Genomic DNA, 21,830 nt, shown 5'->3' on the forward strand with positions numbered 1-21,830 from the left:
AATCCATAAAACATTAAAAATGCATTAATAAAAAGCACACCTTGAATCAGTATATCACGCTCAATGGAGCGACAGCTGTTTTAATTCTCTGAATAAATGTCCACACATATCGTAGGGGGCTCAGCTGGTATATTTGTTATAGAGCAATTAACAGCAGGCACCTGGGCACTAGCTGCTGTCAGGAGCCCTGACTAATGGGAGAGACTCTGCTTTAAACCCAGCAGCCAGGTGCTGGCTAATGAAGCAGCTTCTTGGGCTAAGAAGCCTATAAGACCTGGTTTGGGCCCAAGGGATGGGAACCCGGTCCATCCACACTTCCCACCTACCCCCAGGACCCTGTGAGTAGCTTCCACCAGCCACTCTATGGTTGTTTCCAGGTGGCAAAGTACCTATTCTGCCACATACCCTTTCCCTCAGCTTTTCCTGGCTCAGAAAAGCGGCATGTGACATTGGCAAGGTTTCACATTTGCCAATTATTTTCGGCTGACAAATCTTTGGGACATAACTTGGGCCCATACACCTGGGTCCCAAGTTCCTCTCCCAAGTACAAGCCCGAGGCCCTTTTAACTGGCCTTGGAATCTATTTCAATTAAAGGTTGGTGTTACCGACTCCACTGTGCCACCTTCCATTTGCCTCCACTTTGGCATAGTGGCTGAAGTGGTTGTTTCAATGGACAACTTCCTGTTGCCCACTAAACTTCCCCTCATCTTCACCTTTCCACCTTTAGGGATGTTTCCCTTATCGGACTCGTAGTTACTGGCTACTGAGGAAGTTGCTTCATTCTTGTCTGGGTGTTTGTGACACCGGACCTTAACAAACTCTGGACTGGGGAAGGTTTTTAAGTTCACGCTGGGCCTAGTAGTCACCGCGGCCCTCACTGGTCTTGGCCTATTGTCTCTAGAAAGTACACAGGGACCTGTGATGGTGGATTCCAGTGGGGACGAATTAATACTCTGTTAAGAGGGGGATGTACACAGTGAAAAAGGTGAGGAATCGGAGGATGAGGATGAGGTCGACATCTTGCCTCTGTAGAGAAAGTTTGTGCAAGGAGAGATTGATTGCTTCTTTTTTGGTGGGGGCCCAAACAAACCAGTCATTTCAGCCACAGTCGTGTGGCAGACCCTGTCGCTGAAATGATTGGTTTGTTAAAGTGTGCATGTCCTGTTTATACAACATAAGAGTAAATGGGAGGGCCCAAGGACAATTCCATCTTGCACCTCTTTTTCTTCTTTGCATCATGTGCTGTTTGGGAACTATTTTTTTAAGTGCCATCCTGTCTGACACTTCCGCATATGTCCAGTGGTACTGCCATATAATTCCAGTGATACTGCCGTATATGTCCAGTGGTACTGTCATATAATTGCAGCGATATTGTCGTATAATACCAGTGATATTGCGGTATAATTCCAGTGGGAATTGTTTGTGTCGCTTGGCTTAGTCATACAGCTACCTCATTGCACCTCTTCTACATCTTTGCATGAGGTGCTGTTTGGGGCCTTTTTTATATCTGCCCTCCTGTCTGCCACTGCAGTGCCACTCCTAGATGGGCCAATTGTTTGTGTCGCTTGGCTTAGTCATACAGCTACCTCATTGCACCTCTTCTACATCTTTGCATGAGATGCTGTTTAGGGCCTAGTTTTTGAAAAGTGCCATCCTGTCTGCCACTGCAGTGCCAAGCCTACATGGGCCAATTGTTTGTGTTGCTTGGCTTAGTCATACAGCTACCTCATTGCACCTCTTCTACATCTTTGCATGAGGTGCTGTTTGGGGCTTTTTTTTATATCTGCCCTCCTGTCTGCCACTGCAGTGCCACTCCTAAATGGGCCAATTGTTTTTGTCGCTTGGCTTAGTCATACAGCTACCTCATTGCACCTCTTCTACATCTTTGCATGAGGTGCTGTTTAGGGCCTAGTTTTTGAAAAGTGCCATCCTGTCTGCCACTGCAGTGCCACGCCTAGATGGGCCAATTGTTTGTGTTGCTTGGCTTAGTCATACAGCTACCCTATTGCACCTCTTCTACATCTTTGCATGAGGTGCTGTTTGGGGCCTTTTTTTAATATCTGCCCTCCTGTCTGCCACTGCAGTGCCACTCCTAGATGGGCCAATTGTTTGTGTCGCTTGGCTTAGTCATACGGCTACAGTACCTCATTGCACCTCTTCTACATCTTTGCATGAGGCGCTGTTTGTGGCCTTTTTATATCTGCCCTCCTGTCTGACACTGCAGTGCCACTTCTAGATGGGCCAGCTGTTTGTGTTGTCCACTTGTGTCGCTTAGCTTAGTCATCCAGCAACCTTGGTGCAACCTTTTGGCCTAAAAGCAATATTGTGAGGTGTGAGGTGTTCAGAATAGACTGGAAATGAGTGGAAATGAATGTTATTGAGGTCAATAATACCGTAGGAGCAAAATTACCCCCAAATTCTGTGATTTTAGCTGTTTTTATGTTTTTTTCAAATATCATCCAGATCCAAAACCAAAACACGAAACGGTGGTTTTGGCAAAACCAAAACACGAAAGTGGAATTAGAACCAAAACTCAAAACATGAAAAGTGCCAGCCGCACATCTCTACTCACTACACTCTCCGAGACTGGAGTGAAATGGCCGCAAAGCGCGGCTCCTTATATGAAATCCAAATCCCACGAGAATCCGACAGCGGGATGATGACGTTTTGCCTCGTTTGGCTCGTGACGTGAAGTCCGGTAGGGTTCGGTTCTCTGAGAATCGAACCCGCTCATCTCTAATAAAAACATGTTGTGAGTGATACTTCAGACTTCATAAAACAAAGATCGTGGCTGCCATGTACATGATAGAAGAAAGGAAAGTACTGGATTTTGTAAATGAATGTAATAAAAGTGTGTGGTCAGTGAAGGACTGGGATAAAAATGTGCTAACCAAGCACTCCAAAAATGTATCAATTTTTTAGGATAGTCTTGAATTATCCTGGTGATGTAGTGAAGTTTGTAAATCTCCCAAACTTTGTTATTAATGTCAGTAGTCATTGGGGAATCTATATTTCTCGACTTGAGGGATACGAGGCATAAAGATGCAGTAGTTATATGAATTATGAGTCTCAAAGTATGTATTGGCACTCAATAATTGCATGTGGGAGAATGCTTGTCCAGAAGGGAGATTTGCATAGTATAGTATATTAAGTTGCTTACTTACTGCCAAAACACCTGTAACTTGGGACATCTTCACCATACCTTTGACAGGGTACCCTGAGCACTCCATTTCATCGTATATATGACTTGGGAGCCAGCACATCCAAAGATAGAGACACCAAAGTATTCATCCACGTGGCTTACCAAGAAGTGTATCACTTTCGGACATCTGGCTGCTGAGAAGTAGGTGTATGGCGGTGTCGGGAGTCTCACGCTGACAGTGTGTATTTAATGTGGTGTTTTATGTATCTTTGTTGGTGTGTATTGATGAAGGGGCGGAAGCCATGAAATGTTAATAAAATACACCCTACTATGCAGATGTATAATGTCCCATGAGTGACAGAGTAAAGTGACAGAGTAAAGGGGGTGGACCAATCTGCACATGGCCCATCCAACTTTGATGCATTCATGCTTCTTATGAACTGCAAGCGCATAAAATTTTCACTGTGACAATTTTAATTGTCTCTGAATGTTCACGTGTTACTATGATTTTTCTAAGACAATGGACTCATTATGTGGATTACGTTTTAAAGTATATCAAATAAAAGCTAATTTTTATTAACCTGCTAATTTAGCCTCAGTCTCTGGGGCAGAGTGCTCCCTACTAGGGTTACTTCTTTTCTCTTTGTGTTCAATATATTATTATGTCATAACCCAAGGGAGCACTGCTGACATTACATGGCTCAGGAATTGCCCATATAGGTATCAAGTGATGGACTGCAAGGTTTTCTCCAGTGTCAGTTATCCCAGAGACACCTATTCTTTATTCTGTTGTTGACTCACTGTCCTGTGCGGCTTACCCAACCCTTCTCCTATATTATAACTGTTTTAAGAAAATGTATTAGTAAAACTGCCCCAACGCCAGCAACTTTCTTTGTCTTTGCAACGCCAAATCTGAATTGCCCAGCCTATATAAACTCACTCTTTGCACCATACTAGTGCCATTTATTAGTACCTGTTACTGGTTGATTGTTTTGTTTGCACCAGCTAGTTTACTTTATTCTGCACATTTTCCTGGACTGCAAACACAACCATAATAATTAGTTTCTGGACTTCCACCCACCCAATTCTGGGTGCTAATGATCCGTTTGAAACAGGCATCCAATTTATTTCCGCACACTACGATCATGAATGAAAACATACTTACAAACTCAAATCTTTCTTTTTGAAAAAACTGCCAGTTGTTGTGGCAGAGAAATGTGTAGGGAAAGAAAAGAAGACTCTTGTTTGGGGGCACTCTTAGATGTATTTACACCTGTACAGGAGAATGATATTGTCAGTAAAATATAACTTTTATTAAGTATTTTTTAAAATATAACTTTTATTAAGTATCTTTTAAAAAATTATCTGAAATTGTGTGTCTGAAATTGTGTGTAATCAGCAAAAATTGCGGCAGTGAGATCATGCCTGGCAATTAAATTGGGTAAAAATTTCTGATCCCAAAGTGGGTATTTTCTAGTGAGAGAGCCCACAAGTATTAGTGTCCACACTCCTAATTGTATTCGGACCTGTGTTAGTTTTAGTAAATTATATCCACTCTAAAATTTCACTGACTGTAAGGGTTTCCTTCTTTCTTAATTAATAGTTCCTACTCTACTTCCAGTCCTTTTAGTATAAGAGACTGGTGGCGAGTGGTTCATTCTCCGTCCTGGTCACATGTAGGGAAATCTAAAGTTTTTGATAAAGCTGTATTGCGAGACATAAAGTGGTTGTATTTCACCTTTTCTTAAGTAGATAGAGTCTTGCGTTCGGTTGCTCCCGCAGATTTATGATAAAGGGGACAAAATGGTGTAACTACTGACATTAAACTTTATGCCATATAAATCATCCATTTGGTTATTATCAATATGCCTGTTAGTAGTTTACCCCAAAAAAGCTTTTTATTTGTCCACACTTTAACTGTTAGAAAAGTGACATTCTGATCTGTGTGCTCACAACAATTATGTATTAACACACTCGTACAGATTCACATATTGTTCCCTGCGGATGTCTCGCAACCCCAGACTGAAAAAACAAACAAAGATACACTGTGTGGTGTATGGTGTTACAGTGTGCCTCAACTGTTGCACAGGTCGATAAGTTGTTCATTCACATTCACAGGATACACACAGTATTTAAAAGCGGATTAGCCCTGATGTCCACACTTAATAGTTAATGCAGCCTATTCTGTATATTCTGAGAAAATGCTTTAAAATTTATACAGAGATCATATATATGCTGTACGAATATGTTACAACACCAGGCTAGAGAGGAAGGCAAAAATAAACTCTACTCTATAAGAAGGTACACTGTGCTTTTGTTAATATTAACACAGAAAAATTATTCAGACCTATCTGTGGTGTATAAAGTTCTCATACCAAAAACCACTGGTGTAACAATTTAACCTCCTTATTATTAATCAGTTAATCCGTACTAGACGTGAAAAACCTGTGTGTAGCATTAACAGCGTTCGGGTGAGGCAAGCTTTCCACACATCAGAAAAACATAGTGTGTTAATTATATTTCCTCAATTATACATATTCATGGAGTTTAAATGAATATAGATAACAATTTTAACCATATCAAAGCATATTGTCAAAGTCAGAAAAATATCACGCTGCACATTGCCATATATGCACCTCATGCGTGTGCCCGCTGCACGTGCATGAGCCCTCCCGTGCGTGCATATACTCGCAGTCGCGTGCACTAGCAGGCGCACGATATGCGCATTTACGGTAGAGTTTGTGTGCGTCTAGCGGGCGACTCGATCGTTACATATTTTAGTCATATAATGTATTTTGTAGATTATGGTCCCTTTGATAGAATCTGAAAGTTTAGTTAATGTAGTATGTTCAGAGACAAGGAGATTCCTCTTTGTTTGATACGAAGGGTCAGACAGGGGTGACACAGTGGTGTTTAGTATCCATCGGAAGAGTATATAATTAGCAATATTCCGGTGTTGGTTAGAAACGGATTAATCTCTCGTGCGTATAGTTATGGCCATAAGAAGTTTATGGACATTTGCTATATTTGCAGTTTATTACCCATGCGGCGGGAAACCCAGTTTCCCTCCCACCTGAGCTGTTTGAAATAGTCACAGCCCACCTGTATGAACCAACCTATGACCTTTTGTTATAATGTGGAGACGGATTCCTGTGTCCAATGAACAATAAGAATGTAGGGACCATTGTACTGTACTGTGTGTAAGTGTATATAAAGACAAGCCGACCTGGGCCAGCTCTCTACTCTTCTCAACGGTTCTCATCACTGATAATCGGGAGCTGGATATCCAGAAAGGCGCTTGCGATTGTATCCCCTTGTGCGTAAGTTCTCTGCAACCATATTTATCTCCTATTTGTTGTAAGCCATTTCTCTCTCTCCTTCCCCTTAAATGTAATTGTGCCGCTATTGTAATTTTAATATGTAGTAATTCTGTTAGGTATTTTATGTTAGTTTGGTAGTGTATAAGTTGTAATGTGTATTCTTTTGCAATTGAACATTCATTCTCTCCCTTAAAGGTGTTAGAACCTTAGACCGGTATTTGAGTGTTTATTATATTGCTAAAAGTGTTCTCTGAGTGTCACATACCCTCATACAGCTTTTAAACTAACAAGGTTACACTGTGTTGCATTTACACCCTAACACTGCACAAAGGTTTACAGTATAAGTACATTATTTATGGTATAGTTATAAAGGTTTAACTCTGTGAGCGTCAGCGCCGCTTGTGATCTCCTCGTGGTCTCGAGCATCCGCTACGCTGATAGCGTATCGTTACGTTAATCGGCAGCCTATAGCGTGCTTGCCTCTACGCATTAAGCCGTGAGCGAACGTGCCGCTCGTGCGTCTCGTCCACGGCTAAGCGTCCGCTACGCTAAGTGCGTACCCTTACGGTACCACATACTCCAATAGCGTACTGAGTCTCTTAACCTTTTAGCGTGTTTAATATAGGATATATATTAGGCTTTATCAATATCATTTAGACAAACTATATCATCACATTGGTATGTATCATTGTTTGAATATTCCCCATGCTTTTAGAAGTACCTTGGTACGAGAGAGAGGAAAAGCAACCAGGGGATTATTCCTGCAACTTCTGCTGTCTTTCCATCTTGATTTACCTACGCCTATGGTAATCAGCGGATGGAAGATGAGAGAGTGGCCGGGTAATCCACCTGTTAGGAAGGAAGAAAGCGGCCGTTCTGCTGTACCTGTTAGAGCGCATGCGGCTACCTGGTGTTCAGAGACATTGCAGGGAACCGCAGCGCAATCAGGAATGAGAGTTAGCCGAGTGGATAGGTACCTATTTCAGGAGTATGAAGTGAATATTGAAAAAACCCGTATCGCGGGCGTGTGGGCTCACAAGCCTCTCACTGGCAGCGGCATCAGCTCCGATTCAGCTGTGGAATGGATAACGCGTTTCACTCGTAAGCTTGTTCACATCCTGTCACATGCAGCATCCACAGCACACCACTATCACTGTCTATATATAGCAGATCCTTAATGGTCAATGGTCACAGAAGATTGGATTGACAGATATATGAACCACTAGGAAGAGACTATTACCAGGATTATTAGATCAATGTCTCACACCTGTGAACTTGTTACAAGGTTTGTGAGTTAAAAACAATTTGTATTAAACTAAGACCATTAGAACAATAGTCACACATGTGAACTTGTAACAAGGTTATTTCGCCCCGAGAGAGAGCGCAATAGAAGTATACAGAAAAAAAAAAATATATATATATGTGCATATTTGCATCCACTCCTGAAAATCCCTGTGTGTCGTATAATAAAGTCGCTATTAATACTTTGATTTGCTAACTAGACTGCTGTCATTGTGGCCATATCATTAATATAAATAGCCGTATGCTTATTTGGCCCTGGGACAGCACCCCATGTGATATAAATTGCATATGTGAGTGAACTGTCCGTAGCAGATAAGCAATTACCAAATTAATAGCATGTAAGTTGTTAGGTCTGTTTATCTACATAGGGACTGTGTATATATCTCTCTCTGAGCACACATGCATGCAATTGCATATATGCGCGCATATACATGCACATTCATATAAAAACAACCCGTGCCTGTGGTCATCCATGTTTAAAATTGTTCAAAATTAAGGAAGATAATTTATTTCTTATTTTTTATTTTTTATTTTCTATTATTAATTTATATATAGAAGGAAGAGAAAAAATATATATATGAGAAAAAGTTATTTCTTATATTAAAAAAAAGCGCTATAAAAAAAGGGAAAATTAGAATTGTATATGCTTTGGCAGGTGTCTGGAAACTTCCATATGTATACCCATATATGCACAAATATGTGCATATCCACACATCTCTCTTAATGTGTGTGCATAAATAACACCCACATGGGTATGTGTCCATACTTCTAAGGCTAAAGAAATGGGATTAATTAAAAGTTGGAACAGGGGTTCATAGGTGGTGGGCTGATAAAGAGGGGAAGGGGAGCGAAGAGGAGCGAAGAGGAGGAAAGCAAAAGAGGGGGAGAGAAAGGGGAGAAGTATATTCTAATCAGTTTCTTCTAGTTTTTGGCCAAAGGGGAGAGTAGGGGGGTTCAGGTAATATGATGGATATGAGTATTATCACAAAAAAGGACTGTAGTTGATGTGTTCATTAAGTCCACCCGGAGTTAATGCATCCAGTTCGAATGTCCAGCGACTTTCACGTTTAAGTAACTCTCTGGTGAGATCTCCTCCCCTGATGCCAAGGTGTACTGTCTCTAGGCCAAATGCTTTAAAGGTCTTCAGATCACCCTTATGTTTGAAATGAAAATGTCTGGCCACAGTAGTCAGTTGTCTTCCCCTACTCATGTCCAACATAGCATTCCTCACTGTTCCAATGTGTTCAAGGATGCGTTGCTTTAGCATCCTTGTAGTCATTCCAACATATTTGGCACCACATTCACATTACACCCCAGTTGTTCGGCAGTTGATGTAATCCTTAATTTTGATGTTATTGCCATATCTGTCCATGATTTCCTTTTTTCTAATCATAAACTGGCAGGCCTTGCATGATCCACATGCAAAGGAACCTACTAGGGTGGGATTTTTAGGTTTGGTACGAGTAAAGTGGCTCTTGACAAGGTGATCGCATAAATTTGGAGCTCTACGCCAGCTCATAGATACATTTGGTCCAAGTTGTCCTGAGAGATCTGTGTTGGCCAAAAGAACATGCCAGTGTTTTTGGAGACTGTTCTTAATTAGTCTCCATTCACTATTGAAATTACTAATGAATCTCACTTCCTCTTTGTGTTTTACTGCAGTATTGTTTCCCCCAAAAATTAAAGTTTCCCTATTGACATTTCTTAGGGAGTGTTTAGCTCTCTTGATAGATTTATGGCTATATCCCCTTTCTCTAAGCCTCCGTGTGAGTTCATCACTCTGTTGTTGGAATATACCGGCTTCAGAACAGTTTCTGCGTAACCGCAGGAATTCGCCTTTTGGTATATTTTCCACAGTTGGTGGAAAATGATGGCTCGTCTGGTGGAGTAGTGTATTAGTGGCTGTAGTTTTACGAAAAAGTTTGGTATCTATCTGGTCACGGTCATTTTTATAGATTTTTATATCCAGAAAAGAGATTTCGGTATCACTAATTTCGTACGTCAAACTCAGATTCAGGTTGTTACAATTGAGTTTATCAATGAACTGAAGTAGAAGTTCTTGCTCTGCATCCCAAATTACAAATATGTCATCGATATAGCGATACCACATGACCACATGTTTCGTAAACTGTTCATTATCGCCACTAAACACCTTCTCTTTTTCCCACCATCCTAAATATAAGTTGGCGTAGGTTGGCGCACACGCCGCGCCCATTGCTGTCCCTCCTTATTTGCAGGAAAAACTTGTCGTCAAAGGTGAAAAAGTTATGATTCAAAACAAAATATAATAACTCCAAAAGAAATTCCTGAAAATCACCAAATTCACCCATATTCAAAAAGTATTTCACTGCAGAAATACCTGCATTGTGATCAATGCTTGTATATAAAGCCTCAACATCCAAGCCAACCAGCAGATAGCCTTCTCCTAAATTGATGTCATGTATCTTTTTAAGGATATCCCTCGTATCTTGTATATAGGAGGGAAGACCCACTACCAGGTCTCTTAAATGGAGATCAAGAAATCGACTTGCTTTTTCAGAAATACTGTTTATTCCAGAGACTATTGGCCTCCCAGGTGGCGTACTTGGATCTTTGTGTACCTTCGGCAGTAGGTATAAGGTAGGGATTGTGGGATTGATATCCTACTATAAATCCCTCACCAGACAAAAATTATTCAATTACAATAGTAATAGTGCATTTAGAAAAGGTGAACCAGCTAATAAATATCTTCCTCCTCTGGAATTTCAACTTTAGAGTGCTGGAGGTGCTCCTGCAATCAAAATAAACCAAACATTAAACAACGTGTTTGTTGCAAAGAGGCAACAAAGAGAATAGATTGCTTTTTGGAGCACTCTTTTATAACAAAATTTAATTTGCAAATCGATATGATATGATTATAATTATTTAAAACGTAACCTTTAATTACTACTCCTAAAATATAAAAGGGGTGTTGTGAGTGGCATATACCGATATGTAAATGTCACTCTGTAAATACATGCATTAAATTGCGTCCCCTTATAGATAATTCATAGAAAATATATGTCTTGAGATAATTCAATAATTAATATGTGGTAAAAATATATTAGTCAATATAGTCAATATAGTCAGAATATACCCGTCTATGTCTCAAATATAGACAGACATAGTCGTGAATCTCAATATAAATATATACACATGGATCGCAGCTAATAGAGAGCATTTGGTATAATTTCCATCAGCAAATAAATCATTATGGATTCTTTCTCTCTGGGTCCGTACCTATGGGTATCAAAATTCAGATCCAGCTATATTTCCAGCTCTGTGCACCTGTAACATGAGGCCTGTATCAGAGATGTAACACAAATCTGTTCTGTAACATTCTCTACCAAATTCCTAAACACATGTATCAAATATGTTTCTTTTTTATGTTTCCAGCTCTGTGCACCTGTAACATGAGGCATGTGTCAGAAATGTAACACCTTCCTAATCTGTAACATTCTCTACCATAAACAGTATATGTGCAGCGTAGAGCCTAAGAAGCATGAAAACCTGTACTGATTCATAGAGTGCTATAAACAAGAGATACTGAGCTGCAGTGTTAATTTATCTAGACATCATACATTCTACCATATCAGACATTAAATGAACAACAATGAGCTCCGTCAATACTTATCACAGTATGGCAGACTATTGCTGTGGTTATATGCCCTGGTGATCTAAATCACATACAGAGTGTTTTATATGATAAAATGACATGTGACACTATGATATCCATAGAAAGTAGTTATCGTGAGGAAAAGTACAATCCGAGATGCCGTCTCCCTCATCTGCTGCCCAATATCTTCATAGAGCGGATACTGGGTGAGAGTAAGGGAGATAGCCGGTTTGATGGAAAAAATAGGTTCGGCGTCACTGTGTTACCCTGTATCTGGTGTTAGGTGGATCCTGTTACCATTGGCATTGCAGGATCCAGATTCGCCAGCAGGAAACAGGTGAACGCTAAGAAAGACAGATCAATAGTGCACAATGTATCATGTACCTTTAACTGGATTTATTGAGATTATGTTCATACGGCATTCTCAAAACTGACATTGTTATTAGCTAGATACATACAGCACAATCACAATTATTCAATGCCTATGAATTTATAATTAAATATCCAAAACAGGTACATGTAATATGAGAGTGTCAAACGTGCTACTATTAATGAATATTCAGCTGCCTATGTTACCAGTGCAGATCGGATTGACCATTAATTGAATGATTGTTACACGTAGCTGCTGCGGCTCAAGACTAAAGCTGGGCAGGTAAATAAAATACGGGGATACCACTTGTGTTATTGTTCCGTAGACACTCAGATATCTCTGCCATAAGTGCAGTTAGTAGTGACTATTTTTTCAATATGAAGTACCGTGATCATACGGCTATAATCCTCTAATTCAGACTATGAGAGTGCCAAGCACACTGCCTTTAATGAGTACCCGGCTGCCTGTGTTACCAGTGCAGCTCAGATTGACCATAAATTACAAAGTTTATGCACGCAGCTTCTGCGGCTCAAAACCAGGCTGAGCAAGATAAGTAAGGTATCAGGATACAAAATGTGTTACTTATCACTCCATGGATGTTCAACTCATTAATTATAGGGTTATTACACATGACTACTGCAGCTCAAAGATTGAGCAAATGAATGATGTACAGGGATACCGATTGTGTTACCACTCTGTAAATATTCGGCTGCCTGTGTTACCAGTGCAGCTCAGATTGACTATTAATAACCATGAGTATTCAGCTGCCTGTGTTACCAGTGCAGCCCAGTTTGACCATTAATTACAAAGTTTATGCTCACAGCAAGCGCGGCTCAAAACCAAAGCTGAGCAAGATATCAGGATATAAAATGTATTACCACTCCGTGGATGCTCGGCTCATTAATTACCGGGTTATTGCACATGGCTACTGCAGCTCAAAAATTGAGCGAATGAGTAATGTACAGGGATACCAATTATATTACCACTCCGTAGACATTCGGCTGTTTCTGCCACAGGTGCAGTTTAGCGGAGGTCGTTAATGCAGTGTGACCATTGACCATTAAGGATCTGCTATATATAGACAGTGATAGTGGTGTGCTGTGGATGCTGCATGTGACAGGATGTGAACAAGCTTACGAGTGAAACGCGTTATCCATTCCACAGCTGAATCGGAGCTGATGCCGCTGCCAGTGAGAGGCTTGTGAGCCCACACGCCCGCGATACGGGTTTTTTCAATATTCACTTCATACTCCTGAAATAGGTACCTATCCACTCGGCTAACTCTCATTCCTGATTGCGCTGCGGTTCCCTGCAATGTCTCTGAACACCAGGTAGCCGCATGCGCTCTAACAGGTACAGCAGAACGGCCGCTTTCTTCCTTCCTAACAGGTGGATTACCCGGCCACTCTCTCATCTTCCATCCGCTGATTACCATAGGCGTAGGTAAATCAAGATGGAAAGACAGCAGAAGTTGCAGGAATAATCCCCTGGTTGCTTTTCCTCTCTCTCGTACCAAGGTACTTCTAAAAGCATGGGGAATATTCAAACAATGATACATACCAATGTGATGATATAGTTTGTCTAAATGATATTGATAAAGCCTAATATATATCCTATATTAAACACGCTAAAAGGTTAAGAGACTCAGTACGCTATTGGAGTATGTGGTACCGTAAGGGTACGCACTTAGCGTAGCGGACGCTTAGCCGTGGACGAGACGCACGAGCGGCACGTTCGCTCACGGCTTAATGCGTAGAGGCAAGCACGCTATAGGCTGCCGATTAACGTAACGATACGCTATCAGCGTAGCGGATGCTCGAGACCACGAGGAGATCACAAGCGGCGCTGACGCTCACAGAGTTAAACCTTTATAACTATACCATAAATAATGTACTTATACTGTAAACCTTTGTGCAGTGTTAGGGTGTAAATGCAACACAGTGTAACCTTGTTAGTTTAAAAGCTGTATGAGGGTATGTGACACTCAGAGAACACTTTTAGCAATATAATAAACACTCAAATACCGGTCTAAGGTTCTAACACCTTTAAGGGAGAGAATGAATGTTCAATTGCAAAAGAATACACATTACAACTTATACACTACCAAACTAACATAAAATACCTAACAGAATTACTACATATTAAAATTACAATAGCGGCACAATTACATTTAAGGGGAAGGAGAGAGAGAAATGGCTTACAACAAATAGGAGATAAATATGGTTGCAGAGAACTTACGCACAAGGGGATACAATCGCAAGCGCCTTTCTGGATATCCAGCTCCCGATTATCAGTGATGAGAACCGTTGAGAAGAGTAGAGAGCTGGCCCAGGTCGGCTTGTCTTTATATACACTTACACACAGTACAGTACAATGGTCCCTACATTCTTATTGTTCATTGGACACAGGAATCCGTCTCCACATTATAACAAAAGGTCATAGGTTGGTTCATACAGGTGGGCTGTGACTATTTCAAACAGCTCAGGTGGGAGGGAAACTGGGTTTCCCGCCGCATGGGTAATAAACTGCAAATATAGCAAATGTCCATAAACTTCTTATGGCCATAACTATACGCACGAGCGATTAATCCGTTTCTAACCATCACCGGAATATTGCTAATTTAATACTCTTCCGATGGATACTAAACACCACTGTGTCACCCCTGTCTGACCCTTCGTATCAAACAAAGAGGAATCTCCTTGTCTCTGAACATACTACATTAACTAAACTTTCAGATTCTATCAAAGGGACCATAATCTACAAAATACATTATATGACTAAAATATGTAACGATCGAGTCGCCCGCTAGACGCACACAAACTCTACCGTAAATGCGCATATCGTGCGCCTGCTAGTGCACGCGACTGCGAGTATATGCACGCACGGGAGGGCTCATGCACGTGCAGCGGGCACACGCATGAGGTGCATATATGGCAATGTGCAGCGTGATATTTTTCTGACTTTGACAATATGCTTTGATATGGTTAAAATTGTTATCTATATTCATTTAAACTCCATGAATATGTATAATTGAGGAAATATAATTAACACACTATGTTTTTCTGATGTGTGGAAAGCTTGCCTCACCCGAACGCTGTTAATGCTACACACAGGTTTTTCACGTCTAGTACGGATTAACTGATTAATAATAAGGAGGTTAAATTGTTACACCAGTGGTTTTTGGTATGAGAACTTTATACACCACAGATAGGTCTGAATAATTTTTCTGTGTTAATATTAACAAAAGCACAGTGTACCTTCTTATAGAGTAGAGTTTATTTTTGCCTTCCTCTCTAGCCTGGTGTTGTAACATATTCGTACAGCATATATATGATCTCTGTATAAATTTTAAAGCATTTTCTCAGAATATACAGAATAGGCTGCATTAACTATTAAGTGTGGACATCAGGGCTAATCCGCTTTTAAATACTGTGTGTATCCTGTGAATGTGAATGAACAACTTATCGACCTGTGCAACAGTTGAGGCACACTGTAACACCATACACCACACAGTGTATCTTTGTTTGTTTTTTCAGTCTGGGGTTGCGAGACATCCGCAGGGAACAATATGTGAATCTGTATGAGTGTGTTAATACATAATTGTTGTGAGCACACAGATCAGAATGTCACTTTTCTAACGGTTAAAGTGTGGACAAATAAAAAGCTTTTTTGGGGTAAACTACTAACAGGCATATTGATAATAACCAAATGGATGATTTATATGGCATAAAGTTTAATGTCAGTAGTTACACCATTTTGTCCCCTTTATCATAAATCTGCGGGAGCAACCGAACGCAAGACTCTATCTACTTAAGAAAAGGTGAAATACAACCACTTTATGTCTCGCAATACAGCTTTATCAAAAACTTTAGATTTCCCTACATGTGACCAGGACGGAGAATGAACCACTCGCCACCGGTCTCTTATACTAAAAGGACTGGAAGTAGAGTAGGAACTATTAATTAAGAAAGAAGGAAACCCTTACAGTCAGTGAAATTTTAGAGTGGATATAATTTACTAAAACTAACACAGGTCCGAATACAATTAGGAGTGTGGACACTAATACTTGTGGGCTCTCACAGCCTAGAAAATACCCACTTTGGGATCAGAAATTTTTCACCCAATTTAATTGCCAGGCATGATCTCACTGCCGCAATTTTTGCTGATTACACACAATTTCAGACACACAATTTCAGATAATTTTTTAAAAGATACTTAATAAAAGTTATATTTTAAAAAATACTTAATAAAAGTTATATTTTACTGACAATATCATTCTCCTGTACAGGTGTAAATACATCTAAGAGTGCCCCCAAACAAGAGTCTTCTTTTCTTTCCCTATACTGTGTTATGTCTGACTCTGGGGAGCACCACCAACAAATGAAATTTATCTAGGGATAATTTCCTTTATTAAACAATATGGTAGTTGGTTATAATAATTTTTGAATTAGTCTCCTGTTGTAACACACCTCCTTTCTTAGGAGGATTTCTTTAGAGACGGGAGTGATCTAGTGCGGTTTGTCTCGCCACCCTCTTTTCCTCTGGCAGAGAAATGTGTCAAGATATATAGAACTGTATCCTGTGAACATACAAAAGGTACTGTGACACGGCCAGCATGAACATACATGGAATAGAACAGGTGACAAAGAATTCAGGCCATGTTTTTGTTGTGGTGAAGTCTAAGTAACAGCAAGTCTGATTGCAAACACCTGTCAGCTTATTTTAAAAAGGTATCAGATAGATGGAACAGGGCTCCTGATGGTGAACTAGTCGCCCAGGTATTTGGCCAGGGGGTGGTTACTACTGGGGGTCCTGGAACTTAGTGTTCTCTGGAGAAGTTACACCCTATTTGCAAAAAGACCTGCTGTGATCTGTTATGTGACCTGTGACTTGTAACTGCTGACATTCTGCTAAGAATTGCCTGTCTGTGGAAAGCTGTGGAAAATAAACCTTTAATTTGAAACTTTTATCCAGTGTATGTGATCCTTGTCACAGTTGGCACCCAACATGGGGCTCTTTTGCTGGATGCTACTACATGCAAAGAGCCCTGCAAAAGCTGACTGTATCAACCCACAGTGGCAGCCAGATGCATTGCAGGATACTACCCACTGCACTGTGACTTGGTGAGACTGAGCCCTACACACTGTAGCTGGGTAAGTGACTCAGGTAGGCCATTATATGACAAATGGTCACAGTTAACATTGATGATGTTGGGAGTATGTGGATAAGACACCAGGAAATACTGTATTGTGTATTTATTTTATGGCAGTGTGACCAGTAGGGGGTGAAGCACCCATATAGCTGGCTGTTATTTGTAATGTTTGGCTATTAAAACTGGCTTGCCAGAGAGACTTTGTCAAGTCTGCTAAGTTTATCCACAAAGGGGAACCCCAGCTCACAATTAAAGAGGTCTTGAAAATGTTTGCTGAAATGGCCACGGGACAACAAACCCTGATTCAAAGCCTGCAAACCCAGATCCAGTTTCTGATGGGAGGTATTGGTGGAGATAATAAAAGGTGGAGAGGAGCGAGAAGTGTTGCAAAAGCTGACACAATCAGATGAGAGGCATTTTTGTATACCTTTGAATGCACTGCTGCAGGCTAAAATGGCCAGAGGAGCATTGGGTGGCAAAGTTGTCTCCTTGTCTTACAGGGGAGGCTCAGAGAGCCTGTATGCATTTGCCTGTGGCTGAAGCTAATTCCTATCCTCTCCTGAAAGAGGCTATTCTCACCAGGGTTGGTGTGACAGGCCCCAGCAAAGATGGAACTGGTCAGATTCAGCAGAGCCGGGTTACAGCCAGATAAGAGCACCCCTTAGCGCATAATGGAGTATGTTGCTTTAGACCATGCTATAAGAGTCTTAGAGCATGATGTATAACAGTTGTCCCTTTATGATGAACCCCAAGCATTTGAGGAGTTAGCAGGGGTAGTTGAATAAATCTAAGGAAGAGTTATGGCCAGTTCCCAAGCATAAGACCCAGGTCCAGCCTCTAAGAACTGATAAACCTCTACCAATTGTATGTTTTGATTGCAGTGAGCCTGGTCATATACAGTATGTCGGGACTGCCCAAACCAGAGTGAGTGGATGCAGAAACACCTCCCCCAGCACAAACCACCTTGTTCCATTTGAAAATACAGGTTGAAGGCCGAGAGGTTTGGCTATGGTTAATACAAGTATACAAGTAGTGCACTCTCCATTACTTTGGCTAAGCTGGTGCCTAACGAAATTGACCAAGTTGTACCCTCTTTAAAAGGTATTGTGTATCCATAGAGATTTGGAAGAATACCCTCGAATACAACTACAGGTGGTGTTAAGAAGACAACCATTTAAAATAGTGGTTGATGTGGCCCCTAAGTCACCTTATCCTTTGATCTTGGGCCGCGATTTTCTGCTGTTAGGGGAGGCATGACAGAAAAAAGGAAGCCAATGGCTGAGGTTCCCAAGGAAAGGAGAGCTGTGAGATGTCTGTGTACTGAGGCTATAAAACCTTCTTTAATTAGTAAACAGCATCAAGGAAGTAGGGTAGAGGTGAATTGGTTACCATTCATAAAAATATCACCTTACAGGACTTTTCTTGAGATAAGCAGAATGATGGGAATTTCGTAAATGCTTTTGAAAATATTGTGATGATAAATGGTAAGATAATAACTACCTTATCTCCTGAATGCACACCATTTTTTGTGCTAAAGACTGATATGTTGTACCGAGTTACTTATGTGCAAAGTAAAAATACAGACTAGTTGCTGGTCCCAAGAAAACACAAGCAGTTGATACTAAGGGCAGCTCATACTCATTTGTGGGGTGGTCATTTAGGAAAAAAGAAAATTCTCCAACGAATTCAGTGAAAGGATCTTTTGACCAGGAATCCATGCTGTGGTTAAATAAGTATTGCCAGGAATGCCCAGTGTGCCAAAAGACAGCACTCCGGCCAGAGTTTAAAGCACCCTTGGTTCCCTTACCTATCATTTCCAACCTTTAGAGCGGATTAGTATGGATCTGGTAAGTCCAGTGGAAAAATCTGCTTGTGGGCATCAGTATATATTAGTGGTGGTCAACTGTGTCACCCACTACCCTGAGGTGATACCGCAATGCAATATTAAGACTAGCACTATCTCCAGGGAATTGGTAATGCTTTATATAAGTTTGGGGGATCCCAAAATAGGTCTTGACTGACCATGGTACACCTTTTATGTCTAAGTTAATGATATGATTAGTGTCATCTACTGGAGGTTGAAAAATAGCAAATGTCACTATGCGCTATGATAAAGCTAAATATTTATCTTATAACATTCACTATATGTGGGTAAGAGACTCAGTACGCAATTGGCGTATGGGGTACCGTAAGGGTACGCACTTAGTGTAGCAGACGCTTATCTGTGGTCGAGACGCACATGCGGCACGCTCGCTCACAGCTTAACGCTTGGTGTCGAGCACGCTATAGGCGGCCGACTACCGTAATGCTACGCTACCAGCGTAGCGGACGCTCGTGACCACGAGGGAAACACGAGCGGAGCAGACGCTCACGGGATGACACTCAGTAAACCTTGTATGCAACACACTGAAAGATTGAGTTTATACTGTAAACCTTACTACTGAAATACTGTAGCGATATAACGCTGCTTAACCTTGTTAATACAAAAGCTGCTTGAGCGATTGAGACGCTCTGATTACCCTCAGCAATGTAATAAACACACAATACCTTGCTAAGGCTCCAAAACCTTTACTAACAATATTTAGCTATGTAAAAAAAAGGAAAACAGTTAACAGTTCATACACTACAGACTAACATCAATATCTAAGCAGAATAACTACACATAAATATACAATGGCGTCACAATCGCAAACAATAACATACAATGAGAGAGAGAAAGAGAACGTGGCAAAATACAGTCAGAGAATAAGGGTGGTCACAGAGAGAAACTTACACACTGGGGGATGATCGCTGCGCAGTCCTGGTCACCAGCTCTCGAGAGAAGAAGACTGAGCTGGGCCAGGCTGGTTGTTCTTATATACACTGCGTACAGTACACTACAAAGGGACCTATAATCTCATTGTTCATTGGACACAGGAATGTCTCCCCGCATTATAACAAAAGGTCATAGGTTAGTTTGAACAGGTGGGCTGTGACTATATCGAACTGCTCAGGTGGGAGGGAATCTCAGGATTCCCGCCGCATGGATAATGAACCGCAAATATAGTAAATGTCCAGAAACTACTAATAGACATAACTATACGCAGGAGCGATTAATCTTTACCTAACCAGCACCGGATTGTTTCTAATAAAATGTTCTTTAGTTATGTACCAAACACCACTGCTCAAACCCTGTCTGACCCTTCGTATCATGCAAAGAGGAATTCCTCTGTCCAGGGACCAGTTACAATAAACAAACTTACAGTTATTATTAAGGGGAACATTATCTATAAAACATAATATTTGGATTTACTATGTAACGATTGAGTCGCCTCTCCAGACGCACACAAACTACCGTAAATGCACATACCACGCGCCCGAGCGCACGCCCGTGGAGGCGTCGTCACGCAACTGCGAATATGCGCACGCACGGGAGAGAATGTGCATGTGCAGTGGGCAAGCGCATGGGGTGAATATATGGCAACGTGTAGCATGATATTTTTCCGACTTTGACAGTCCACCCTTTGGCAGTCACCAATAACTGCCACTTCCTAAAACAGTTCAAACAGAAAAATATATGTCATCATGTAGATACCATTTTATGATTGGGTAAAGGGAGGAGAGGAGAAGGTGGGAAAAAGGTATGTCCTAGTGAGATAGTAGAAGCATGTGTGTATGAATCCATGTTTGAGGGATCATGTATCATCGTGCCGTACGTGTTTTAAATCAAGCTTCGAGGTATTGCGAAGTATACATTTGAATCCTTCTTATCCCGTATTAAGGGTCTGTGGATGGGCTGTCAAACTTTACCGAGCTCTTTTCGGCTTTTGGTTGCAACAAATGGGGGAGCACATTTAGTTGATGATACATGAATGGGGGGAACATGTGAATGCTGATATATGTGTCTATATTCCCTGTCGACTATGTGTGTCATTACCTGAAGTTTGTAAAGATGAAGATAAGAAACAATCGTTATAAATGCAGTCGTAAACTATGTGAGTTTAAATAAACAGTCGCCGATTGTGGTCTTGTCTGATGTCTTGTCTTGATGTACATGTTGTCTGATGTCTCTCGGTGCTTTTGCTATAAATAGCGAGCAAAAGTTGTTCCATTGTCCATAAAATTACAGTCTCTAAAGTATTGGGCTATCGTAAAAGTTAAAGATACTAGGGATATTGGGGGTCTGTGGCATAGTCCATCAATGGTCTGTATAAAAGAGGTTGTCAAATTCTTCCTCCAAGCGGATGTCTTTGTACCTTGGAGGAAAACAAAGGAGAAACGGGTGAAAGAAACGGACCGTGGAATCACATTTTCATCACAACATTGTCTCTATCGTTGGGTCATAAATCAAATTAGTTGTTGTTATTACAGTGTCCTCGCTCCTCAGACTCATCACTCTACTACTACCTTTACACTTCGTTAAAGTCCGAACGCATCTAAATATCAGGCCAACCAATATGACGACTCCCAGAATACACAAGAGAAATTTTCCTACATCCATTATAATACCTTGGGTCCATTCTCCTAAACCAGAGAACCAATTTCGTGGGTTCAACCATGACACCCAACTGGTCAGCTCATTACCCACAGCAGCGAGTGTGAGATTGTGTTTCCTTCGAAACTCCCACTTTAATTGTAAAATGTCATCCATCTTTTGGTCTATGACCTCGGCTGGGTCCTCCGTGCTGTTTGTAATGTACGTGCAGCACTTTATTCCATATTGAGTTGCTAGTGTAACACAATACCCGCCTGTCACTGCTATGAGATAATTGAGAATCATCCTATGCTGAACCAGTTCTGTTTTGTAGGCTTGTAACTCTTTCCCAGTGTACCTGAACGTGTCGTCATACATTTCGGTGATATTGTCTAACAAATTTGCAAGCGCAGATATATATTTATAATGTATCACTCCTCTGGCGGTACGAGTGAT

General features: G+C 41.0%; 1 long non-coding RNA gene across 1 annotated transcript in view; it reads left to right on the forward strand.

The window, feature by feature from the left end:
* LOC134949058 (uncharacterized) overlaps positions 1-16,704 on the forward strand; it is a 104,808-nt gene extending 88,104 nt beyond the window's left edge. The window contains exons 4-5 of the long non-coding RNA XR_010183092.1: positions 3,213-3,344; positions 16,251-16,704. This is a non-coding gene — a long non-coding RNA (uncharacterized LOC134949058). The remainder of the gene's footprint in view (positions 1-3,212; positions 3,345-16,250) is intronic.
* The last annotated feature ends 5,126 nt before the right edge of the window (positions 16,705-21,830 follow it).

The sequence above is a fragment of the Pseudophryne corroboree genome, chromosome 8, assembly GCF_028390025.1.
Source record: "Pseudophryne corroboree isolate aPseCor3 chromosome 8, aPseCor3.hap2, whole genome shotgun sequence".
In the NCBI taxonomy this organism is placed as follows: domain Eukaryota; kingdom Metazoa; phylum Chordata; class Amphibia; order Anura; family Myobatrachidae; genus Pseudophryne; species Pseudophryne corroboree.